The sequence below is a fragment of the Halictus rubicundus genome, unplaced genomic scaffold (assembly GCF_050948215.1).
Source record: "Halictus rubicundus isolate RS-2024b unplaced genomic scaffold, iyHalRubi1_principal scaffold0254, whole genome shotgun sequence".
NCBI classification, from domain to species: Eukaryota; Metazoa; Arthropoda; class Insecta; order Hymenoptera; family Halictidae; genus Halictus; species Halictus rubicundus.
This window is the reverse complement of record NW_027488795.1, coordinates 187,472-215,439: the sequence shown is the minus strand read 5'-3', so window position 1 is coordinate 215,439 and position 27,968 is coordinate 187,472. Positions and strand designations below refer to the sequence as shown.

The 27,968-nt window shown below is 38.5% G+C and overlaps 3 long non-coding RNA genes across 5 annotated transcripts; 2 read left to right on the top strand and 1 right to left on the bottom strand.

Annotated features, from left to right (window-relative positions):
- Positions 1–845: 845 nt before the first annotated feature.
- LOC143364082 (uncharacterized) lies at positions 846–2,181 on the top strand. The gene is made up of 3 exons (XR_013083979.1): positions 846–921; positions 1,475–1,588; positions 2,045–2,181. It is a non-coding gene; the product is annotated as an uncharacterized LOC143364082 (long non-coding RNA).
- Positions 2,182–2,459: 278 nt separating this feature from the next.
- Positions 2,460–3,921, bottom strand: LOC143364083 (uncharacterized). 3 transcript variants are annotated; one of them, XR_013083982.1, is made up of 4 exons: positions 3,868–3,921; positions 3,692–3,784; positions 2,796–3,571; positions 2,460–2,518 (listed from the first exon to the last, which is right to left on the bottom strand). It is a non-coding gene; the product is annotated as an uncharacterized LOC143364083 (long non-coding RNA). The 3 variants fall into 3 exon arrangements; XR_013083981.1 differs by lacking the exon at positions 3,868–3,921 and having other exon boundaries at positions 2,796–2,960; positions 3,467–3,571; positions 3,692–3,831; XR_013083980.1 differs by lacking the exon at positions 3,868–3,921 and having other exon boundaries at positions 3,692–3,831.
- Positions 3,503–3,911, top strand: LOC143364084 (uncharacterized). Its single transcript, XR_013083983.1, has 3 exons — positions 3,503–3,553; positions 3,720–3,748; positions 3,832–3,911. It is a non-coding gene; the product is annotated as an uncharacterized LOC143364084 (long non-coding RNA).
- Positions 3,922–27,968: the final 24,047 nt, after the last annotated feature.

The following is a 27,968-nucleotide window of genomic DNA, read 5'->3' as shown; positions in this document are numbered from 1 at the left end:
TAACTAAAAAAGGTTAAACTGTATCGACGAACAAGTAATGGAATTTTGTTTCCACTTGGAGTGGAATTGCCCATTTATATTGTAAGAATGTTTCCTTATAAAAGATGTTTATACGTAGCCTGGTGTTTAAATAGGTTAACTTGAAAGGAATACTTATTATCTTTTTATAAGGGCAACAAGATAATAATGTACGGGAATGAAGGTAAAGTATTGCAATTATTATTAATGTAGAAAGTTAAATTATGAAAAAGGTGCAAGTCAAAATATACAAAAATTAAGTGTGTTTCTTATTTTTCAATATTTCTCTCTATATTTCAATATTATTAATAAAATTATTGAAAACAATTTTTTTATTACACCACTTTCATAATTACTGGTAAATGTATCTCCAATAATAATTTTTTAAAGACTTTCCAGACACTTATTTTGACTGTGCTAACAATTCAGTGGTTGCAACTGTAGTTGAGGAAGGCCAAGAATCGCGAAATGAAATCGCCAATAAAACGCAATGTAGGTTAACACATGGTACGATAAATATGAATAAATGGGGACTCTCCCACTTTCATAATTACTGGTAAATGTATCTCCAATAATAATTTTTTAAAGACTTTCCAGACACTTATCTTGACTGCGTTAACAATTCAGTGGGTGCAACTGTAGTTGAGGAAGGCCAAGAATCGCGAAATGAAATCGCCAATAAAACGCAATGTAGGTTAACACATGGTACGATAAATATGAATAAATGGGGACTCTCCCACTTTCATAATTACTGGTAAATGTATCTCCAATAATAATTTTTTAAAGACTTTCCAGACACTTATCTTGACTGTGTTAACAATTCAGTGGGTGCAACTGTAGTTGAGGAAGGCCAAGGATCGCGAAATGAAATCGCCAATAAAACCCAATGTAGATTAGCACAAGGTATTGTAAATACATATAGACACACACACACACACACACACACACACACACACACACACACACACACACACAAATGGTGACCTAGTTCCGATTGCGTTGCCCTTGAAATATGTTGTTAAGGTCAACATTTTGAACAACTCCTTCCTATACATATAATGCTAATGAATTCTCCGGGTGATTAGGTAAAGACAGGAATAATAACAGAATTGAGTTTCTCCTGTAAAAAGAGATTTTTTAAATTTTATTTTTCATGTTCTTATTTACAACTATTTACAAAGCTTACCTGTAAAAAGAGAAACGACATTAAATGTCAATTATTCCCTATGTCCTTTCCCTAATTACAATCTCTACAATTATTGTGAGTATTTGTTTTACTAACCTAATTACCAACGCGCAGTAAGTGCGCGGGATAAGTTCGGACTATGACCTTGACAACATATGAGAAGGTGAAGGTCATTGGAGCTGGGTCCCTCTTTGTCTATATTTACCGTTAGTAAGTACATTAAAGGGATACAAACATACATGTTCAAATTGTTTGTGTTTGTTTCTGCAGGTTCTCCAGAAATATGTTCTGAATGTGCTACTAATTCAATAAATTTAAGAACAGTTCGAAAAATACAAGTCCAAGTGAGGAAAAAACGTACGAAAAAAGTAATACAAGATAAAGGTACAATTTAAATTAAACCATCTGGACATACAATATGAGAAAATTGAAGGAATACTAAATATCGATGAGAACATTTACTTTATTGATTTTATCTCAACACTAATTGTAAACAATGCCTTTCTCTCTCACATAATATTAGACATAGCTTTGAGACACCGATTTGTCTTCCAATAGCATATATGTATATGTTGCAAATACTAATATGTAGATTTTCTACTTTTAGATTTTTTTAGAATAATTAAAATTACCCTTTTCTGTCGTATGGAGCTTACAAAATGTGAAGAATTACTTGTTTTGAGATAACTTTGCAAATAGAAGTATATCCTATTTTTTCATCCTCGTATCATATTTGAAATGAAAAGTAGGCCACAATTCAGTGTTCCTTGAATTTTTTTAATAGTATATTGTTAGAAATATTTAATTCTTATTCAATCAAAAGAAAAAATTCTTTTACAGTAAAAGAACTAGTCAACAAGAACATCGACCTTCGTCAGCCGCGTATAATTTTAGAAAAACTTCGAAATTAAAGTGTAGCAGATCTTTTTTATGTGTCGGGCTGAACAACTTTTTACACATCTGCCCATCGCTCGGACTTAATTTCCGAGATAATTGCAAAAAACCATTGTTACATTTTAGGATCGCTAAAAGAGAGAGTGAATGGAAATTGGAAGAACTGGATGAATGAGAAACGGTTGAATTTGAAAGTAAGTGGAGTGGACTGTATAAATGTTGAAACTAGAACGTATGGATCTACTAATAAATAACTGTATTTCACTGGAAAATGATAGTCAGAAACAAATGTACACTGATGTTGAATAAAGATTAGATAAAGACTATTAACTAAATCGACTGTTAACTCGACGTTAACTAAATCTCGATCCTTCTGGCGTATCCTGAGTATAAAAATACTAAAGTATATTTGTCTAAAAACTTACCGTTGCTGAGATACTTGACTGTGTTCATTCCCTTAGATTCATTCTGGGACGTATTAGAGGATATGCTCACTACGTCAAATGTGGCATAAAGGCTCATGAAAAGCGTCATTATAAGGCTTCATGAAAACAGTCAAACATCTCAGCAACGATAAGTTATATATATATGTATCATGGAAGGCGCAGTGTCACATGTGTATTAAAATTATCATTACATGTGGGACATCTATTACACTCTAGTCGCATGATGCATATCATGCAGCATGCAAGATGACCACATGGAACGCAAACTTGTGTTGCTTTCTTAACAAAGCAGATTATGCAATACCCTTCTTTATGTTCTCTAATATCTTCTTTTCGATTATTATTATCATTATTGACTTGATTTTCCGTTTTATCATACCAAAATCTATCTTCAAGAATTTCATAAATGTCATCATCTAGAAAAATATAAATTGGATTGTTAATATATAGTATACAGGACGTCCCACTCAATTGGGATGAATTATATATTGAGAATCGTTAGTGCCACATTTTATAGAAAAGAAAATTAAATAGTGTGGGAAAGTCTAATTTCTCATAGACTTTTTCCATCCAATTATACATTTAGCAATTGTGGATGCACTTTTTTAAAATGGTATGTACTATTTATTTGTGACATTTTAAAGAACACAATTTGCATGTACTATATCAAAAAATAATATAATATGATGAGCGCGGTATTTAACCTTCCTCTATAGAATGAGCCCTCACCCAGCTCAAAATATGATCTTATAAGCTCAAACAACGACATGGCGCAGACTCATGTTTCGACCTAAAATCTCATAAGATTCCAGTTCCTTTCTAGTAAAAATCTGAAGGTATACTACCCCCTTATAGGTTCTACCTGGTTATAGTACACTTTGGCTCTATATAGGATACAGATATGTAAAGTCAAATAAATTACCGTCAATATGATTGCTGTCAAATTTGTCATGGAGATTTTGTGCACTTTGTATATTTACTATGCTGCTGTGTAAAATACATTGCTGGGGTTCGTTGAGATAATTTTCTACAAATATTAAACTTTATAAATTATTTTATATCAGGAAATAGCATTGAGTTCATAAAAACGCAACAAGTGAAAAATAAATTAATTCTTTTATGCTAACAAAAAAACATATGAAATTACCTGTAACTTTTGTGTCTTTTGTTTTCAGAGAACCCGATGATGTCAAAGCCGTATTTGGTAACGTTCTTCTATCTTTTTTATGCACTCGTTCTGCTAATAATATATATTATTTTGAATAATATGTCGTATTTATATTGCAGGTTGTACGTACTATATAATAAAGCAAATTTATTTACCTTTCTCCACCGGTCCATAACTTATATCAAAATAATTGATATCTTCAATCTCATTATTACTATCTTCATCTGTACAAGAAAAACATGTTAATTGTATGGAATATCTTCTATGCGAAGACATAAGATATATAAGCTACATACTTGCCAATGTGATAACTTTATTAATTTGAAAAGTTTTTTCATTATGAGTAAACATATTTAAAAATTCTTCTAAAGATAATCTAAAAATCATATACATTCAAATGTAAAATACACATACATATATGTATATGGACAAATAGTAAACATGTTAGTAACAAATAGTAAACAGTTGGAACTAGAGAAAAAGACACATACCTTCCAGCATTATATTCTTCTTGAGCACTTGTTATTTCTTTTCTATGATTAATATTAGCATTTGTACGACGTCTTCGAGATGCTATACCATTTTGCAATCGACTCAAGTCAAGCTCTTGGTTAATAAGCAGATCTTTTACTTTTTCTAAAAATGTAATAACATTTAATTATATATAAACCTCTGTATATGTAGAATAACATAAAGAATAAATTAAGTATAGTCACTAAATTATAAATAAATTCATGCCACTTATCAAAAATTAATTTTATGTGTATAATAAACAATAAAAGTAAAAAATACTGTACCTAAAAATGCCCAAATATTAATATTTTGTTTCCCCAGTTTTTGACATGCAATGTTGTGAAATGATTCTGCAATATTATTCGTACGTACTGGACAATTGTGCACGCTGACTTGCGATGCTATGTTTAACCAAGTACGTCTCATATAGGTCATAAACAAAAGAATACCCGGAAACTTGCTGGATGCAATATCTGCTTCTTTTTGAATAATTGACAAACCTTGTTCAAATTTTATAGCAGGTATTAAAGGCAAAGACATTGCCATATGTACAACAGTATGAGGAGCACTATTTAATCCAAGCTTACGCCACTTTCGAAGAACAGCCTACAATATATAAACAGAAAACTAGAATTGTGTTAATACAAGTAAATGTATTATAAATAGCATTACAAACCTGACAATAATGGAACCAGCAGCCATGCATATCTGCACTGGGAAATAACTTGCTTAAGGTTTTAACAGCTGCTGTTTCATAATCGCTCATTATAAACTTTATAGTGTTTGGCAAATTGGGTATTATATTAATTATTTTTTCCCATATGGCAGTATATAAAGTAGCTGTTCGTTTTTCGCATAGAATAAGTAGAGTCGCAATACCCTAAAAAAATCATCTCATAATATTGAACTCATTTTAATATATAAAACTAATGCAAATTATGTTTTACATTATCCATGTAGCGTATGTGAACTGTGTACAGCTGTACTATGTGGGGTTTCTTCGGTAAGACCTAAGAAAACAAATATTACATAACGTACTATGACATATACACATTTTGGACTTACGACATATATAGTTTTCAGATGAAATTATTGGACTTGATTACAAAAATTGATTACTAACTAAGATATGATTCTGAACAACTTTACCATTCATTTACCAAAATGTTCAGTACGACTTTAGGTATTAGTTATTAATGAAAAACTGACCAATCAGGAACAATGCACAGAATAAATGTCAGCATTATAGATTCAAGAATATAATGTGGAATTTTTAAACTTAAAGATAACAAATGTAAAAATGTTTCAGTCAAACATACAATATAACTATTATAATAAATGTTATATCTAATGTTAAAGTATAAAAGGAGGATGTTATAGCAGATTTATAACGGTATTACTATACTTACTGCAAAAGTTCCATCTACGTACAATTCTGTAGATTTACTCAATGCTTCAACTAAAATGTCAGATGACAAAATTATTGCGTTTTCCCCTTTTTCTGACACTGCATAGTATACATTTAAGTATTCCAGAGGTTGATAATTTTGAATCATTTCATTTAAGAGTATAAACGTCTCTGGTATTCGTGGCCGACAATATGCTCTTTCCCTTTGTAATGTTGGTCTTAATTTTCGAAAAGAGCAATGTGCTCCAGCATCTGGGTACCTGCAATTATAAACAAATTTATGTCCATCTCAATAAAATTTTGAATAAAAAAATGTTTGAAAACATACTTTCTACAAACATCGTCGAATATTTGCTTTAATGGAAACGACGTTTCTCGACAAAGCTGAAGCATTTCGTGCTTCATTTTCTCTTGATCGATCCTATGCAAAAGTTTCGAATGATTGTGATCGTGTAACAATTTAATACAACCATCACCGACGTCCATTATTGCCCCGCGACACCCCGTAGTACGGCGTGTATTACAGCGAAAAATATTTTTTGTGCGATTGTCTTTATTATACGTATAATTATTATATACGTACATAAAGCTACCGACGGATTTTCCGGGAAGTTTTTCCATTTTTAAAACAGCACGTAACAGTGAAAGTAGCACAATATAAATGATACAAACCACTATAAGAGAATTGAATAGCAAATGAACATGTATGAAGTTACGAACAGAAGTATCTGAAACAAACGAAAGTTAACGACAAAACAAATGACTGCAGAGACCGTGTGTAAAGCTAGGATTGGTTTATTTATTTATTTATTACTTACTTCACTCATATATATTTTTTTATTCCGAAGTCTTTCACATGCACGAAAATAGAACATTTTCATCTAAATAATATACACCTAATTCTGTTTTTACACGATAGATATGTTCCCGAAGAATACGTATAAAAAAATGTACACGAATTTTCTTCGGGAACGTATCTATCGTGTAAAAACAGAATTAGGTATATACAATTTTGCACTAATAAAGAGTAAATGATAGTAAAGATCTCTATTACACGACAATTGGGCATTTACGTTCTATATTCCAAACATAAGTGAGCATATAATAACAGAAAAACGAATAAGACTTGTACATTCTGTATGTATCTTTCATGTTTTCACAGATGCAGCATACTATCAGATTTGAATACAATTAAAATCCACAATATATAAATACATATAACAAATACACATATAAATACATATAAAAAGTTTTATAGAAAAATTAGTCAGTAATCAGATCAGAATAAAATATAAATTGAAAAAACTAGTGAAAAATTTTCTATCTAGTAGAAAATTGAGATCGCTATATATGAATATATGTATTTTTTTTTAAATACTGGAGTTGTTAAGTTCAATAAGTATTAGCTCAGAAGCTATGAATTTTGTTTGAAATGCCTATATACTCAAAATAGTGTGCCGTGTAGTGAAACTATAACATAATGGTGTCACAAAAGCTAGGATAAGTTGCATTTAACAACACACTTTAAAATGACATGCAACATACAGTATTCTAGAACGAGGATATATTATAGATACATTGATGGAAAATATAATGATGAAAATTTTTTTCTCAATACACAGAGGCAGAGAATTTTATTTTCAGTATCTCAATAACAGGTTCTCAAATCCTTGGTAGTCCTCAGAGAATTTTATTTGACACAGATTGCGCCTGTAAAATATAATTAAAGAAATCACAAAGTATCATGTTCATTGCATTTGAACTAACTATTTACAGATAGAATTTACTTATCTCAAATATTTTAGTCAGATTTTAGCATCCAATTGGTATATATTCGGACTCCACCATAAATGTACAGAGTATACCGCTTGAAATTAGATTGATATTCTTAAATGCCTCCAAAATTACGCATATATATATATTCATTACACCATGAAGCATTCTGTACGAATGTCGAATCTTTTCAAAAGCGGCTCTTAGACCAAATATTATTACCATTTTGTACTTAAACAATGCAAGTTAAAAGTTCAAGAAACCATAGCTTTAGAAAATAAAATTATGTAACGACGTGTGATACTATTATACTGTGACAGGAGATGTTATGCCATATTACTTATTAACTGATAGATCCGTATAGGTAAGTATAAATAATAAACTTACGAGAGCAAAAATGATAAGTATTGATAAAAATGTATTCACAAAATGCTTAACAGCAATACAGAGTACGCTAATAAATGAAATAGCGTTAGAGATAGATATATAAAATAGATATACGGATTGGCGAATCAGGAGGATGTGTAATCACTAATAAATTAAAAATTAATATCACCATGTTTTATTCTTGATTTTCGTCTCGTACTGTCTTGAAGAATCGCCCATTAAATTGTCTCCAACATGTTGCCGATATATATGTATGTCTTGGACTAGATCGGACCACCGCTTTTCTCGTAAACAGTAAGTATTCCACAAAAGTGGCGGAAGAAATACTGCAGCATATCTTAGTGGCAACATAATGACCTAAAACAATTTTTCAAGAATTAATACATGTAACTATTATTTTATGTACATAAGTAAAGTTCAATATAAAAATATAATTATTGTAACATATATAACAAATACACTGGACTAGCTCTGAAAAAAAGATAAGTAAAATGTAAAGAAATACCTGAAACATGAAAGCATCTTTTACTATTAATGTTGTAAATAACATTAAATGACTTAAGGATTTCTGAAATAAATTAGGTAATACACCTTGTACTTACAAGTTTATTAATATCAATGGTTCTATCGTGATAGGTAGCCTCAAGAATCACTGTGTTTAAATCAAGAACACATAAAATATATTACAATTTGAAAATTCAATATTTTTTTGCTTATGCTTTTTCAAAGAGTTGTCGTTACATTTTAAATAAAAGACATAATTAAGGATCATTTGTCATATAAAAAAATTATTATTATTTCACTAACGTATATACACATTTGGTCAAATTATCACACCTTGTTAGAATGCTTAATCCCTTGCGGTCCACACAGTTCCATCTCATATAGTTTTAGAACTTGCTATAATATCATACAATTTAGCTTTAATCCAGATAAAATAAGTATATTAGCAATATATTTAGAACAGTGAAAACTAGAATTGCTTTCATATAATATTTAATTATGGGATTTATGTAATATGTAATTATGGTATTTATATAATATGTAATTATGGTATTATTCATGAATGGAATATGAATATGTAAAATACGCGAGCAGTTGTGCAAAAATAACATTTCTAGACTAAGTCGACGTAAATAGGACCGCAACAGGTCAATATACGCATTTTTAAGAGCAACTTAATATTCATGTACGTAATCTTGTTTGCCAATCACTATATCATCAGTAAAAAGAAAATAAAATAAGCCACATAGTATCTGGTTTATTCCATCCGTACCTTTTTGATAGATAGAAATACTTACCTTACTTAATCTGATCCAATTCTAGCTCCCAAATTATGTATTCTCAATCCTTTTGAATCTGCTGCAACATAAATATTTTTTCAACTATTTACAGCTTCTTCATGTTCTTCACTATTTACATACGTATATTACGATCATTTAACAAATATAGTACTTAACATAACACTTGTGACACAGATTGTACACAAAATAAATTACTTAAAACCGTAGCATTTTCTCACATTTTTATCAACTATTCATAATTTAAGCACATGTTACACAGTCACCTATAAAATTAAAATCACTGACAAATTTTGATACTTTAGACACATTCTGCATAGAAGGTATATAATCATAGACTATGTAATCACACAGCACAACACAAGATGATAAACAACAGTTTGAATTCATTCTGTGCGCAATCTATCGTGAGTACAATTTTACATGTGCGTAACTCAGCGTGTGCGCTTAAGGGCCAGTTTTCCTACGTGGCCTTGAGTCGCCACGCTCCTAACAGGAACTAGGAGAAGCTTCCTAGCGATCGTCACGCTACGAACGGCCGCATAGGAGAAGCTCAAATGACAGTGTGTGTGCCGTGTGCGTGCCGTGTGCGTGTGCCATGGTTTGCTGCACACAACGCTAGATCGTACAAGGTTGCAAGGGTTCGGGAGGCCACGATTTATGGCCCGATAATGCAAAGATCGGGCTTTTCAAGGGTGAAAAGCGTTAGATAAAAGATAAATCTAGGTCGCTTGACTACCGGCAGGTCCTACTTTTGCGTTTTCTAGGCGTAATTTGCAAAATTCGGCAAAATTTGCACATAAGGACAATTTTCTTAAATAACCGGGTTCTTATGGAGACCGTTGGACTCAAGCGACCTAGCAGTGACATATACAATGTCAATGCAACCTTTATTGTATTGTATAATTACGTATTAAACACAGGAATCGTGGCCCCCGAAAACCATCCCGCACCTATTATTTCAATTAAATATAGTTCCGGCATTTTTCGCTACGAGCGCTGTATTCTGTTTCCGATCATTGTCGCATGATGCCTGTCAGAGAGGCTATCTGAGCACGCGTGGCCGACATCATAAACAACGGCGCTGCCGTAGCTTCGTTCGAACAGCCGTGCCGCGATGAGAATAGCAAGGTTTCGGGAGGCCGCGATTCCTGACTCTATAATACAAAGGTGGGGCATGTCATTGGTCAAAAGCGGTAGACGAAGGATAAATCTAGATCGCTTGACCACCGGCAGGTCCTACTTTTGCGTTTTCGAGCAACATTTTCCATTATTCGGTCGCATGACGCCTGTCAGAGAGGCGATCTGGGCACGCGTGGCCGACATCGTAAACGACGGCGCTGCCGTAGCTTCGTTCGAACAGCCGTGTCGCGGCACTCTCACACACCGCCAAGTCGGCCTGTACGTGTACCGATGAGACTAGCAAGGGTTCGGGAGGCCGCGATTCCTGACTCTATGGTACAAAGGTGGGGCATGTCATTGGTCAAAAGCGGTAGACGAAGGATAAATCTAGATCGCTTGACCACCGGCAGGTCCTACTTTTGCGTTTTCGAGCAACATTTTCCATTATTCGGTCGCATGACGCCTGTCAGAGAGGCGATCTGGGCACGCGTGGCCGACATCGTAAACGACGGCGCTGCCGTAGCTTCGTTCGAACAGCCGTGTCGCGGCACTCTCACACACCGCCAAGTCGGCCTGTACGTGTACCGATGAGACTAGCAAGGGTTCGGGAGGCCGCGATTCCTGACTCTATGATATAAAGGTGGGGCATGTCATTGGTCAAAAGCGGTAGACGAAGGATAAATCTAGATCGCTTGACCACCGGCAGGTCCTACTTTCCGCTTGTTAGGGAAGGAGGGGCGTAGATGTGTGAGAAAAAAGACTACTTTCTTTATTTTATTTATTTATTTTATTTTGTTCTTTTCAGTTAGGGTTAGAGTTAGGATAGTAGCGGGGAAAGGAAGGAGGTGTAATAGAAATGTAACCCTGAGGGGAACAATAAATGAAGAAAGTATATTTAAATATATTAAAAATAATGAACTTTATTTTAATATTGTATATTTATGTAGGGGGCCGCGCGGCCTCCGCGGCCGCCACGCCACCCGCCGCCGCCGCGCCCGCCGCGGCCGCCACGCCACCCGCCGCCGCCACGCCCCCCGCTGCCACCGCGCCTTTTTCCCCACCCTCCTCGGCGGTAGGAGCTCCTCTTTATCTCCTTCATTATCTTCGTCTGAAAGATATACACAACATTTATATACAACATTTATATGCAACATGTACAGTAAGGAGCAAAACTAAGTCCACACTATTTGAGACAACATAACTTTTTTTATAATTAGATCAAATGACTTGAATGTTATTGAGAAGCTAGAAGGATTAGTTTATTAGACGAAGTATAAAAAATTTTTGAAAAAAATTTGTATTGGAAAAGAAATAGTAAAAGTTGGTTTTTTCAGCTTTTTTATCTGAGCCTGTATCTAAAATTTAAAGAATGTGTTTGATTGGCTCGAATAAATTATATCCATGCTGAAAATTTCATCGATATTGGTTAATTCGTTTACGAGTTATAAAAATGGCAATTTTCCCACTTTTAAGCGTTTATAACTCGTAAACGAATTAACCAATATCGGTGAAATTTTCAGCATGGATATAATTTATTATACAGGCTATTTATTATAAATTTTCAATACAGGCTCAGAAAAAAAAGGTGAAAAATCCAACTTTTACTATCTCCTTTGCGATTCCGACCAATTTCAATTTTTTCAAAAATTTTTTACACCTCGTCTAATAAACTAATCCTTCTAGCTTCTCAATAACATTCAAGTCATTTGATCTAATTATAAAAAAAGTTATGTTGTTTCAAATAGTGTGGACTCAGTTTTGCTCCTTATTGTATATAACATTTTTATGTTTCTGTACTCACGAACATATCTTCGGTCATTTGTATGACCGGGCTGGATGGCGGGTTAGGCGCGGTCCTCACGTCTAGGGACGTCCCCTCGCCGGTGCGGCCGTTTACAATTTTCTGTAAATGAAATGAAAAGTTTTAGAAATAAATAAACGTTTAGGAATGACGAAATATACCGTCTACTCACTACATTTTCTTCACGCCTCGATTTAAGTGATAGGCGGGCGACTGCCGCCATCACCGCCGCCGGTACCGGTGTCGTCGCCGCCGGTGTTGGAGCCGCCGCCGGTGCTGGTGTCGCCGCCGCCGGTTCTGGTGTCGCCTCTGCCGGTGCTGGTGCCGTCGCCGCCGGTGCTGGTGCCGTCGCCGCCGCAAATTGTATATTCTCCATCTGAAGAATTGCCACAGTCAGTCAAATGTCAACACTGATCAACACTAACTAGAAGTATCAACACTAATATATATTCTGCAACAAGTTGGATACGTACGGCTGCGTGGTATTTCCAGGAAAACTCTTGATTCAATTAGACGTTGCCTCTGGCGCGTTTGGAACCGAATTGACTTGGAGGATCGAGTGAACCGTAGATCCTCCCTATTGCTTCGGGATTTTTCCTCCCTTCCTAGATGACAAAAAACATCCCTGGATTGGCCAGGACGAGGACCAATAGGGAGTGGACGGTAGGAAAGTAGGAGATGGGACTGAGGAACATCCTGATGGCCCCAAGGCCATCCTGATCGACTAAGTGTCATCAACCACTTGCTAAATACAAAGAGTTGCTAGAGCCTGGGAAAAACCCAGAGCGTCTGGCAATCGTCAAGCGCAAAGCTAAAGAAGGGCAGGATGGGACCTCTGGCAACTTTATGGCACGGTCCTAGAAAACTACATACAATTGCTAACTGTACGCCTTGGGAACGGACACGATTGGGAAATTAGCTAAATTTACGGTGACAAGGCCACTCCGTACTTAATTTCTAAAAATCCCAAAAGTCACGTTCCAAGAGCGTAAAGCAATACCCATGCCATAACCAGATGTCCCAATCCAGAGTTAGGCATTATTCCGATAAAAAATTGTTTAAATAACGATTCGAATAAAAGACACTTCATCTTTATGCGTTATTCGAAGCCTTCGAATAAAAGATACAGATAGAAGATGAAAATATTATTCGAAGTTCGAATAAAAAAAATTTTCTTTATTCGTCGGATAAATTCTCGTCGAATAAAATTATTCATTCGATACTCGTCGAATAAAGATACTTTTTTTATTCGAACCTTCGAATAACGAATAAAAATTTGTTTATCTTTTTGAAAATTGTAGAATATGATCTTGTGGAATTAGTAAAAAGTAATGATGTTGAAGGCGTAAATTCGGTATCATTGCAGTTCAAAATTGGTCATTGCTATTGAGTTTAGTTATACAATTAAAAATACATGTTCTAATATGTTAATATTTTTATAAGTACGCGACATTATTTACCAACCAAATTATACTTTTTCTTTTTTAGCATTACAGTTAGATAAATTCTCGACGTTTTGCAAAAAAAATTGTCTAGAAAGCACTGGGAACATAACAAACGGCTTAGAAATGTATGCAAATTTGACTGTTTTTTCGAAGTAACAAAAACAGTTCCCTGTAATTAAATGTTAGAATATTTTCCAAATGCCACCACATGTAATCCTTTGCTTAGCACTAGACGATCAAGCCATATTTTAATTTGGTTGGTAATTAATGTCGCGTACTTATAAAAATATTAACATATTAGAACATGTATTTTTAATTGTATACCTAAACTCAATAGCAATGACCAATTTTGAACTGCAATGATACCGAATTTACGATTTCAACATCATTACTTTTTACTAATTCTACAAGATCATATTCTACAATTTACACACGAGTCATCATGAATTCTCGAATATTCATACTTCGAATTTGTGCGTGTGTAGCGGTACGCGATTCGCATCGCAAGATGTTAGAGTTGACCGCCTGCAGATGTTAGGGTCTAAGGTAATAAAACCTACCCTGACGTTTGCAGGATGGCAAAATTATTTTATTTCCGAAATGACTTTACGGGTGTAGAAAATTTAACTACCCCATCACAAACTGTTAATTGCTTAAGCTTTATCAACAGAAATTATGCTGTTTGTTAATTTTCGAAACTACTGAATTTTTATAAAACCGGTGTCTCTGAAACTTCAATACGAAATACGCACTTTCTTCGAATGTTTGGAGATTTCCACTTTTTTTTAAACAAACACGTTTGCATAATCCGAAAGAACTGTAAAAAAATACACATTAATAATCACAATGAAGACACAGCGAACATAACAATATAAGGGGGTCAATCGAGAAGTTTGATATAAAATCGGGCATTTTATGCTTTCGGATTTGTGTAAAAATCGATTTTTCCACCTAAAATTCGGAAAAAAATCTCACTCATGTATGCTAGTAAGTAGAATATCCATGAATTTTTTCGTAATTTTTTGTTCGGCACGGTGTGACTACAAATCAATTTGATTCGGGGGTCACTTTTGAGGATCGTAGGTGGCTTTACCGAAAAAAGAAAAAAAAATTATTTAAAAATTACAACACATTTTTCAGTATACACAGATAAACAAATCAAGAGCGAAAGACCTGTTGGTGGGGGGAGGGGGTGGGCCGATGACGCAACTGGCAACAGCTAGTTGGGGCGTTGTTTGTTTCATTCAGTTTACTGATGGACAGGAACGCATTCGTGTCGCGTGCGAATCATTCCTGTTTCATTTGTTAAACAATTTATAGACAGCGCGAACAGATAAGTATACGGACTTGTGGTGACGCGAGTGTGTGTAGTTTTTTTTTTATTGCGCTTTATGCCAGAACTGGCCTGTCAGCGGGAGTGTGTATAGTTTGCAGTTTTTGTGAAAAAAGTGTGAAAACTGTTAAAAAATGGAGTTTGGTGATTCGTCTTCAACTGAGCACGCGGGAAAAACGGCGGCCAAGCGAGCATCCAAGGCGACTGCATCAACCAAAAAACTTCGCATCTCAGCGAAAAGATACAGCAGAAGAAGATTACACCTGAATAGGTAAGTGACAAACAATCCATATACTGTGTGAACTTTTCAAATAAATAAGAAACCAAACACTCATCATTTAGCGACAAACTATTTTCGAAGTCGTGTTCTGTTCTAATTTACATTTAAATGAATTATTTACTATAAACACATTATAATAAATTATAAGATACCTAATTATTTTTTAAATACATAAATGATGATTAAGGTTTGGTTTCTTAATTATCAGCTGAATTTTACGTTACTAAAAATTATAGACTTTTACATACAGTCAGTCAAAAAAGTCTCTGTACACCGTACAAGAATTTATTTAAAGTTGCATAATTTTAAAGGATACGGTAATAAATAAATAATTCTTGCGTTATTATGTTCACAAACATAACATTTATTAACAGTGCAAAAAAAGCTATATTACATTTATTTGTTGACAAATAAACAAAGTCAAAAGTAAAACTCAACGAAAACGAGGTCAAAAAAGTGTCCGTACATGTAACACTATTATTCATAATTTGTTGATTAGTGATCAGCTGGAAGATAAACGACTCTTCAAAATGTAATTTTCTGGCACTGGTTTTTAAATTTTCTTTCAAAGTGTTCAAATATTTATGTTGATCCATTATACCGTCAATAAAGACTAAATTTCCCACCCCTGCTGCACTCATACACCCCCACACCATCACGCTGCCGCCTCCGTGTTTACGATGGGAGTAAATTTTCGAGTTTCATCTGGTCATTTGGTTTTCTCCACACTTTAACATTTCCATCCGAAGTAAAAATAGTAAATTTACATTCATCACTAAATATAACATTATTCTAAAAGCTTTGATCCTTATTAACGTGTGCCTTTGCAAATACAAACGTTTTCTTTTATTAACTTCACTTACGAACGGTTTTCTCCTCGCTGTACGACCATTGTATCCAGCTTTTCTTATAACATTTCGAATAGTTTCGGGCACTACTTTTATATCATAGTCATTTTCTATCATACTGGCCAATTTTGGTGCACTCGTTTGTGGATCACAACGAATTGTTCGTAGGATTGCACGTTTACGATTAGTTTCTAATTTTTGTGGTCGACCTGTACGTTGTAAACTTTTAATAGATTTAGTTTTTGCGTATTTCTCAAGAATATATTGTACTGAAGAATTTGTCCTTTTTACTATTTGACCTATTTTTCTAATAGATAATCCATCTTCTCTTAATTTTAAAGTTAAATCTCTGGTCGCAAGTGCTACTTCCATTTCGGAGAAATTCTTTCGCGAAAACGTTATTTATTCTTGCTAACAGCCAAGCAACTAAATTGTACTTGACCATAGAGTGTTTCCTTGAGAGTTATTTGTAAACATTCCGCTGAACCGTTAACAAACTTTTTTGACTGACTGTATTTTGTGGTAGTTGTTGATCAGATCCGAACAACGATATTATAAAATTCAGATTGGGTTAGGTTAGGAATATAGAAAAATTAGCGTCACTGTTTTCTTATCTATTTCGTCCTTAATACACTGCTTTTTAAATTATATTAATATTGCTTTTCGTTTGGTTTTTATGAGCTTTTTTCCAAATCCTAGTAAAATCGTGAAATCCGGCCGGTTAACTTCGCATAGGCACCTCTTTTTCGCCCGGCACTAAATATTGCATCATACGATTTGGATTTTGTCGACAAGTTAGAACAATTAGTCAACAACATGTCGTGGAAAATAAATTTTGAACGAAATTCTAGGTGCCCTCCTGTCGGCGCCTAACACGTGCTAACTGTCACTGTATGTACATATATGTACAACGTAATTCATCGAGCATCACAGGTGTGGGGGGGGGGGGGGGGGGATCGACGTTCTCAGCTGATCGCCGGAAAAAAAAAAGAAAGCAAACTGTCGTACAGTGGTTCAGATTGGAAAATCGTGCGACATTTTTGTATAACTTTTAAACCGTATGTGATATTAGCGTGAAACTTGAACCAGATAATGTTGAATTGCTAACCTACGGATAACAAAAACAAGGTAACAAAAAATTCCGTAAATGCATAAGTGGGGTCCCTAATGGACTCCACATTAAAATGTGCTTAATTGAGAAAACAGAGAAATGACATCTAAGGATCTTTATTGTAGAAGTAGAAACAAGTATTTTACTCCAAACATACAATCGGAAAGTCATAACAGAAATCAAAATTTGTATTCTTTATTATGGCACACATTGCACACAAAACCTTCAACCTTTTTGTGCCTTTCGCAAACAAAATTATCACAAAACTTGCAGATAATGCGCGATTTTTTGTCTTCTTCTCGAGAACACAAGTAGCATCTTCCTCGCTTTTTTAGGCTTGTTTCTTGTTGGTGATTAGATGGTGTAGATTGCTAAGTGCATCTTTCACATATTTTGGCATATTCTGAATTTTAGCACGGCTTTCCATATTTTTCTGTGCGGGCTGCTGTCCCAGCTTTCCCGGGTGACAGAAACCGGGCACGCGTCGCTGGGACACTCTAGGCTGGAGACCCTTCGAATACCCAAAATTTATGGCGTCCACTTGCGCTATTGACACATCTGTCCGCTAAGTGGCCAAAAACGTTGAAGACGTTTTCTCACAAATAGCGTCTTATGCTGTGCAAACCATAAATCTTTCTTGGTGCTGGTGCGCTGAAGATTTCTCTTCCGGCGCCCAGCTAGCCGCTACAATACTAAATACTAGGCACATGAATGCATACGTGGGGTCCATTGAGGACCCTACTTACCTAATTCCTTGCTAACTTTGATTGCAGCAACAATTTATTTCTGTAAACACATAACGCATTTTTTATAATTTCCGCCCCATGTACTAGTAATTTATGAATCGACGCTGGCATGTAATACCATTCATAATTTTGTACATTGCCACTAAAAGATCAAATAGACTGATAGACATTTAAGAAATAGTACATAAGTATTAAATATTGATATGCGATAGTCGATTTTTTAAGGAAATGTCACACGATTTTCCAATCTGAACCACTGTGTGTCGTTACCGTAACAGCTGACGGACATCGGCGGGCTCTGCTGAGTACGTCGACCTTGCGCGGGTGAGTGTGTGCGTGCGTGCCTGTGTGAGCGGCAAAGATGTTGGATGTTCTTTCAAAATATTTTTCTTCACGTCATGTGGTCAAGTAATTGCTCTAATTTGTTGTTATCAGCCAGGGCTGCGAGCAACGCGGGACGCCGGCGAGGGGGTTATTACCCCCGGAATATGGTTTCAATTTGTTTTCAATGTTGCAATCTTTGTTAATTATTAGATTAGAATATTAGGCAATAATTAACCCTTTGCACTTGGCGCTATTTTCATTCTAAAACTAAATTTTTCTTCCGTCTTAGAATATTTTCATTTTATTCATACGAAACTGATCCGATTTCCACATATAATATTGAAATGTTTAGTAATCTATGAAATATAAATTTTGCAATAGAACAAATATTTTGTAATATTTTTTGTAATTTCTTTGAAATAATGTCACAACAATCTCCAGTGGTGCTTCAGAGTAACCACTCGAGTGCTAAGGGTTAAGTTTCTGCAATTATTTTAAACAAAGGAGGTGTTTCTCTACAGTTTCCCTCTTACAGACCTGTTTTTAAAAATGATAAGGCGAAATTAAAATTATTTCAATTGGACGCTGCATCGTAAAACAGTTATTATTCATTGCTCAATGGACATCATGAGAAAGTGGAGGATACGTTCCATTAGGGAATAATGAAGGAGACAGACGGAAATGAAGACGGAAGAAATGACTCGTTGTGAAGAGGACGTGTCGTCACAGAAGGCGAGGGTGTGATCTCTGTACCAACGCATCGAACTCCTTTCATTTGTGGAAGATACGGTCCCAGGTATTCGGGGGAGGAAGTGGTATCCTCGCGGGGATACGTCCCCAGGAGGGTACCCCCTTTCCCGACCGGTCCACAAAAAGCGATGCACCGGCTCCCACATTACTGCAGATTGATTTTTGCGGTAATTGGAGGTGCATCCTGAAAGAAGTTTCGGTGGTTGTTTGGAGGGGAAAACACCCGTGAAGACGGCAAGAAAGAAGTGCGCAAATCGTCTTCAAGAAAGAAGTAAAGTATCGAAGCCCCAAAACGAAGAGTCAAGAAGAAGACGCGAGAGCAACAGTATTCGAGAAGTACCGACCGCATGAGAAGTATTGTGACACTTGGAAGTTCGCAAGATTATGATGAACAACTGAATTGCGATGCAGCGTTCACTTGAAATAATTGTAATTTCGCCATTTTTAAAGTGTTACCATTTTTAAAAACGCATCTGTAAAGGGGGGCCGTATCCACATAAAGCAATTTTTTTGTAATCTGTATGTAGAATGAAGCAGATAGCGAATCTTGCCGTGGAGGATACGTCAAGCCGTCTCCTGTATGAAGAGGCAGGGTCAGCAGAAAATGTGCACCTCGTCGAAGAAAACAAAACAACGGTCGAGCCATCCACGATGAAAAATGTAACGCCGTCGTCAAGTGGACAAGAAAAGGAACTATTACGAACAACCTCTTCTGACGCCGGGGGTAGTCAAGAAATTACACAAGATACCGATAACGTTGAAGAACTCGGGGAGCAAACTGCCACCGACGAAGAAATGCACTTCGTCGAGGAAAACGAAACGACGGTCGAGCCATCCACGATGGAAAGTATAACGCCGTCGTCAAGTGGACAAGAGAAAGAAATATTACGGACAACCTCTTCTGACGCCGAGCATAGTCAAGAAATGACAAAAAAAATAGTCAAACGTAAAAAAACCATCAAAGACATTCTGAAGGAAGAAGCGGAGGTGCAGGCCCACCAGCTCGTCGTGGAAAGAGAAACGACGGTCGACCCACAGGAAGAATTGTGTCTTCCGGACGGATCTCTCAGCATTGTGGATATTCCTCATATTTTTCAAGAAATGAAACGCATAAGCAAACATTCCGAAATATTAGATTGTTCGATGGAAGATTTGAACATAATACGTATGAAGAGAACGGGGTTGGAGACCACCCTGACCGTGAAATGCATGATGTGCGATTATAGAGCCGATATCCACAGTCAACCTGATGATCCTCAGGTCATGGATATCAATCGGAATGCAGTGGCAGGAACCATTCTCAACGGAGGCGGCTACGCACAAATGGAACAATTCCTCACTGCCATTAATGTCCCCGGTATGTCAACGAAGAGATACAGCAAATGCCATGACGACATCGTGGAGAAATTAATCCGTACTGCGGAAGCGGAAATGGTAGCAGCGGCTGAAGAGGAGAAAAGACTAGCCGTTGGAAGAGGCGACGTGTTAGCATGTGGAATTCCACACATTCCCGTCGTGGCTGACGGAAGTTGGATGAAGCGGTCCTACCGCACAGGAAAGTACAATTCAATCTCTGGTGTCGGCGTGATAATAGGCTATCACACGAGGAAAGTTCTATTCATTGGAGTACGAAACAAAACGTGCTCCATTTGTTTTAACGCGGCAAAAAAGAAAGAAGAGCCGCGGCAACACGCATGCTTCAAAAACTGGGGCAGAAACCAGCCGTCCACCAGAATGGAGAGTGACGCCATCGCAGAAGGTTTCAATACCAGCGTGGAAAAACGTGGATTGATTTATTCGACATTAATTGCTGACGGCGACAGCAGTGTCTACAAGAAAATTCTCGACTGTGATCCATATAAAACATGGATGATCCGCGTGAAGAAAATTGAATGCACAAATCATTTGTTGCGCAACTTTTGCAACAAAATGAAAGATGTTGCGAAAAAGGCTCCGCCCGGTCACTACAGGCAAGCCGTAGAAAATAATATTCGGCGGATGCGCTCGGGGATAATGAAAGCTGCGGAGTATAGATTCGAAGAGAATCTGCCGATGGGACAAAAAATAAAAAATTTATGCGACGATATAATGAATATGCCCAGCCACGTGTTTGGAGAGCACAAACACTGCAGTAGAATAGGATACTTCTGCGATGGAACCAGGAAGAAGGATGAGCAGAATATTGTTCCGGAATTGTTGAACCTTGGAGTTTACCAGAACATCCAAGATATCATCCGGTCACTGTCAGCGCACGGAGAAAGCATCCTCTATCGAAGCAACAACAACGCAGTGGAGAGTTTCAATAATATTGTTGCAAAATATATTGCTGGAAAAAGATTGAATTTCGGCCAAAGAGGATCTTACGCTGCAAGATGTGCTGCTGCTGTGATCCAGTACAATACGCAAGAAGTATTATCTCGTCTACAACGGTCCATGGAAAAGAAGCCGCCTCTACTTTTAACACAGATGGAAGAACGGCACAAAAAGAAACGACAACTCGAGCAACAAGCTCAACAAAACAGCACGACGAGAAACACAAGGAAGCAGTTCGGCGCAACACAAGATTCCGATTACGGACCAAATGCCCACAAGGCAGATATGGACGAATGCATGTTCAATCTGCAAAAGGAAAAGCATATGGAAATGCTAAGCGATTGGCAGAAAGATAGAGAGACGATTGAACAAGAAACTATTGGACAGGCCAAGAACAGAAAGTGGATGGCGTACAGATCTAAACTTTTGACAGCGTCCAACTTCCGCGCCGTGTGCCAAAGAAGGAAGACAACGCTATGTTCGAAATTAGTGCGGACATTGCTATATCCACGCCTGCTAGACGTTTCTGCTGTAGCGTATGGAAAGCAGAATGAAGAAACAGCTCGCGAAGAATTGTCCAGAAAGGAAAATATCGAAATTAGACCATGTGGTCTTTTCATCGATGCATCGATTCCCTATTTGGGAGCATCGCCGGATGGTGTAATCGATGACGACGGCATTGTGGAGATAAAGTGCCCACAAACTGCCGAAAATGTTACACCAGAAGAGGCAATATCAACAATAGAAGCAGTAAGTAAAATATTTACAGACAGTACTGGCAGCGTTATGAATAAAAGCCACGCGTACTTCTACCAAGTACAAGGGCAATTACATATCACTGCCAGAAAGTACTGCCTCTTCTGTATATGGACGAGGAAAGGTATGAAGTCCATTAAAGTTGACAGAGATGACGAATTTTGGCAACATAAAATGGAGCCAAAATTGACGCGCTTTTATATAGATTGTATGTTGCCCGAAATAGTTGACAGTAGATATACGAGAGGCATGTCCATTCGGGAGCCCCAATATATTATCGAAGCAATACAAAATTCACAAAGAAAAAGAAAAGTTGCAACTGTTCGACATTGATAAGAAATAAGTAATAAGTAATAAGTAATAAGAAATTTTAAAGTTATCACAATTACAGATCAAGGATCGTATATGATTCAAAACCTGTTCAACGTCGAATTGCACACATGCAAAAAAGTGTGCAGTATCGCTGATTCCCTCAGCGAATGAAAATAATATTCAAACATTATACAGTTGCAACTATTCGACGTCGAATTGCACATACTAGTGCAGTACCACTGACTCGATCAGCTGGTAATATGAAATTATAAAGTTATTACAACTACAGCCCAAGGATCGTATGTGATCCAAAAGCTGTTCGACGTCGAACTGCACACATGCAAATAAGTGTGCAGAATCGCTGATTCCATCAGCGAATGAAAATAATATTCAAACATTATACAGTTGCAACTATTCGACGTCGAATTGCACATACTAGTGCAGTACCACTGACTCGATCAGCTGGTAATATGAAATTATAAAGTTATTACAACTACAGCCCAAGGATCGTATGTGATCCAAAAGCTGTTCGACGTCGAACTGCACACATGCAAATAAGTGTGCAGAATCGCTGATTCATTTCAGCGACATTTTTCATTTGTCAGATTACAGATTCCCGCATGGTAACAATGGCCGACAGCTCTCCGCCTCACCCAGATTCCGAGGCGACAATGGATGCAGCATCAGCTGCTAATATAAGTAGACAAGTGCAATTTTACTTTTCACACTGTCGCGTGGATTTCAACATTTTTCTCTTTTTGTATATTTGATTTCTGTTTCAGTTGCAGCCACGAATCATCTGGGCTGCTTCGTCGTCGAGACGATGAAGGAGGACCACACTGGCCGACAGCTCTCCGCCTCACCCAGATTCCGAGGCGACAATGGATGCAGCATCAGCTGCTAATATAAGTAGACAAGTGCAATTTTACTTTTCACACTGTCGCGTGGATTTCAACATTTTTCTCTTTTTGTATATTTGATTTCTGTTTCAGTTGCAGCCACGAATCATCTGGGCTGCTTCGTCGTCGAGACGATGAAGGAGGACCACACTGGCCGACAGCTCTCCGCCTCACCCAGATTCCGAGGCGACAATGGATGCAGCATCAGCTGCTAATATAAGTAGACAAGTGCAATTTTACTTTTCACACTGTCGCGTGGATTTCAACATTTTTCTCTTTTTGTATATTTGATTTCTGTTTCAGTTGCAGCCACGAATCATCTGAGCTGCTTCGTCGTCGAGACGATGAAGGAGGACCACACTGGCCGACTGCTCTCCGCCTCACCCAGATTCCGAGGCGATAGTGGAAAGCAAGAGAAAGTATTCGACGAGCCACTATTGGTGAGTTACCGAAGCCACATATGTTTGTACAAAATAACAAAATATTTGTTAGATTGCTTCTTTTTAATTTACATTTTACATGTTTCAGAACAAGCTGAGGCGGAGTATCAAAAGGAACTCCCACTGAAGAGGCGGCCATGGCAGCCGCATCATTAATTTTACAATTTATTAATTATTTAAAAATTGTAATTCCTTTATATTATTTTTTATATATTTTATAATATATATATTTTTTTTCGTCTATTTATATTTATATTGTATTATATTCACGTTTATATGTTTATTCTTTTTGTTAATGTACGATTGTTTGTATTTTTCTTTTTTCGAATAAAAAAAATTATCTTTATTCGTCGGATAAATTCTCGTCGAATAAAGATACTTTCTTTATTCGAACATTCCAATGAAGAATAAAAATTTTTTTATCTTTTATTAGTTAATCGAAATTTTTATGTAGATAAATATTTTGCCCAACTCTGCCATTTTGCATTATCCCGAAATAACATACAGATTCCGAACCCTTGAGATTCTCGTAGATACACGTACACGCCGACCTAGCGGTGTGTGACTGTGTCGAGGCAACGTGTTTACGTTGTCGGCCACACGACATCCCGAACCCTTGCTAGCTTCATCGGTACACGTACAGGCCGACTTGGCGGTGTGTGAGAGTGCCGCGACACGGCTGTTCGAACGAAGCTACGGCAGCGCCGTCGTTTACGATGTCGGCCACGCGTGCCCAGATCGCCTCTCTGACAGGCGTCATGCGACCGAATAATGGAAAATGTTGCTCGAAAACGCAAAAGTAGGACCTGCCGGTGGTCAAGCGATCTAGATTTATCCTTCGTCTACCGCTTTTGACCAATGACATGCCCCACCTTTATATCATAGAGTCAGGAATCGCGGCCTCCCGAACCCTTGCTAGTCTCATCGGTACACGTACAGGCCGACTTGGCGGTGTGTGAGAGTGCCGCGACACGGCTGTTCGAACGAAGCTACGGCAGCGCCGTCGTTTACGATGTCGGCCACGCGTGCCCAGATCGCCTCTCTGACAGGCGTCATGCGACCGAATAATGGAAAATGTTGCTCGAAAACGCAAAAGTAGGACCTGCCGGTGGTCCAGCGATCTAGATTTATCCTTCGTCTACCGCTTTTGACCAATGACATGCCCCACCTTTATATCATAGAGTCAGGAATCGCGGCCTCCCGAACCCTTGCTAGTCTCATCGGTACACGTACAGGCCGACTTGGCGGTGTGTGAGAGTGCCGCGACACGGCTGTTCGAACGAAGCTACGGCAGCGCCGTCGTTTACGATGTCGGCCACGCGTGCCCAGATCGCCTCTCTGACAGGCGTCATGCGACCGAATAATGGAAAATGTTGCTCGAAAACGCAAAAGTAGGACCTGCCGGTGGTCCAGCGATCTAGATTTATCCTTCGTCTACCGCTTTTGACCAATGACATGCCCCACCTTTATATCATAGAGTCAGGAATCGCGGCCTCCCGAACCCTTGCTAGTCTCATCGGTACACGTACAGGCCGACTTGGCGGTGTGTGAGAGTGCCGCGACGTGGCTGTTCGAACGAAGCTACGGCAGCGCCGTCGTTTACGATGTCGGCCACGCGTGCCCAGATCGCCTCTCTGACAGGCGTCATGCGACCGAATAATGGAAAATGTTGCTCGAAAACGCAAAAGTAGGACCTACCGGTGGTCAAGCGATCTAGATTTATCCTTCGTCTACCGCTTTTGACCAATGACATGCCCCACCTTTGTACCATAGAGTCAGGAATCGCGGCCTCCCGAACCCTTGCTAGTCTCATCGGTACACGTACAGGCCGACTTGGCGGTGTGTGAGAGTGCCGCGACGTGGCTGTTCGAACGAAGCTACGGCAGCGCCGTCGTTTACGATGTCGGCCACGCGTGCCCAGATCGCCTCTCTGACAGGCGTCATGCGACCGAATAATGGAAAATGTTGCTCGAAAACGCAAAAGTAGGACCTGCCGGTGGTCAAGCGATCTAGATTTATCCTTCGTCTACCGCTTTTGACCAATGACATGCCCCACCTTTATATCATAGAGTCAGGAATCGCGGCCTCCCGAACCCTTGCTAGTCTCATCGGTACACGTACAGGCCGACTTGGCGGTGTGTGAGAGTGCCGCGACACGGCTGTTCGAACGAAGCTACGGCAGCGCCGTCGTTTACGATGTCGGCCACGCGTGCCCAGATCGCCTCTCTGACAGGCGTCATGCGACCGAATAATGGAAAATGTTGCTCGAAAACGCAAAAGTAGGACCTGCCGGTGGTCCAGCGATCTAGATTTATCCTTCGTCTACCGCTTTTGACCAATGACATGCCCCACCTTTATATCATAGAGTCAGGAATCGCGGCCTCCCGAACCCTTGCTAGTCTCATCGGTACACGTACAGGCCGACTTGGCGGTGTGTGAGAGTGCCGCGACGTGGCTGTTCGAACGAAGCTACGGCAGCGCCGTCGTTTACGATGTCGGCCACGCGTGCCCAGATCGCCTCTCTGACAGGCGTCATGCGACCGAATAATGGAAAATGTTGCTCGAAAACGCAAAAGTAGGACCTGCCGGTGGTCAAGCGATCTAGATTTATCCTTCGTCTACCGCTTTTGACCAATGACATGCCCCACCTTTGTACCATAGAGTCAGGAATCGCGGCCTCCCGAACCCTTGCTAGTCTCATCGGTACACGTACAGGCCGACTTGGCGGTGTGTGAGAGTGCCGCGACACGGCTGTTCGAACGAAGCTACGGCAGCGCCGTCGTTTACGATGTCGGCCACGCATGCTCAGATCGCCTCTATTGTCAGAGATCATGCGATCGAATCAGAGAGGATACTCGGAAAATGCCACTCGACACGGAATGTGGAAAGTGCACCCAGCTCCCCATACTGGACGAAAATGTTACTATTTAGCTTCTTCTAGTGGCCGTTATAGCGGTACTATCGATTGTTCAAAGCCACCTGGGAAAACTGGCCCTTAAGGGGGCCGGCAGGCATTTGGCCTTGACTGTCACGCTATGTTACGCTGTGCCTTTTTTTCTAGACATTTTACGTCTTAAATAAGTAAGTAATCAATTAAAAATGTATACCACCGTGTTTGTACATGTCTTTGCTACGTCTGTATAGAGCCTTTTTTTCGATACGAACACTAAATCTCTCGAAATTAAGAGAATCTCTCAGCGGCAGCCATCTTGTGACGTCATACTTGCTTCAGAATTCGAATTTTCTGGCGAATATTACAAATTACTCCACGATGAGGTAGAAATTCGCAATTTGGGCTCTATACAGACGTAGATTGGACTTTTAGGAAACACAATTAACCACTTCTAAACTGCTCATTGCAATATTGAAGCGGTAGTTTGAAAAGGTTTTGACCCTTGCATACATATACGGATTTCAAACCATGCCGGCCCCCTTAAGGGCCAGTTTTCCTACGTGGCCTTGAGTCGCCACGCTCCAAACAGGAACTAGGAGAAGCTTCCTAGCGATCTTCACGCTACAAACGGCCGGTAGGAGAAGCTCAAATGACAGTGTATGTGCCGTGTACGCGCCGTGTGCGTGTGCCATGGTATGCCCCACACAACGCTAGATCCGCAAGAACGAAAAAGATTGCAAGGGTTCGGGAGGCGGCAAATCATTGTTCGATAATGCAAAGATGGGGCTTTCCAGGGGTGAAAAGCGTTAGATAAAAGATAAATCTAGAGCGCTCGCGAACGAACAGGTCCTACTTTTGCGTTTTCTAGGCGTAATTTGCAATATTCGGCAGAATGTAGATATAAGGACACATTTTCTTAAATAACCGGGTTCTTATTGAGAATGTTGACGGCGAGCGCTCTAGCGGTGACATATACAATGTCAATGCAACGCCTATTATATAGTATAATTACGTATTAAACAAAGGATTTGCCGCCCCCGAAAAACCATCCAACAGCTATTATTTTGCTCAAATATAGTTCCGGCATTTTTCGCTACGAGCGCTGTATTCTCTTTCCGATCATTGTCGTCGTCAGCAGTCACTATGCTCGAATGAGAGTCGTGCGCAACACTCACACACCGCCAGGTCGGCGTGTACGTGTACCTACGAGAATAGCAAGGGTCCGGGATGCCGCGAATCATTCCTCGATAATGCAAAGATGGGGCTCATCAGGAGTCAAAAGCGCTAGATAAAAGATAAATCTAGAGCGCTCGCCATCAAACAGGTCCGACTCTTGCATTTTCGAGCAACATTTTGCATTATTCGGTCGCATGATGCCTGTCAGAGAGGCGATCTGAGCACGCGTGGCCGACATCGTAAACGACGGCGCTGCCGTAGCTTCGTTCGTACAGCCGTGCCTCGGCACACTCACACACCGCCAGGTCGGCGTGTACGTGTACCT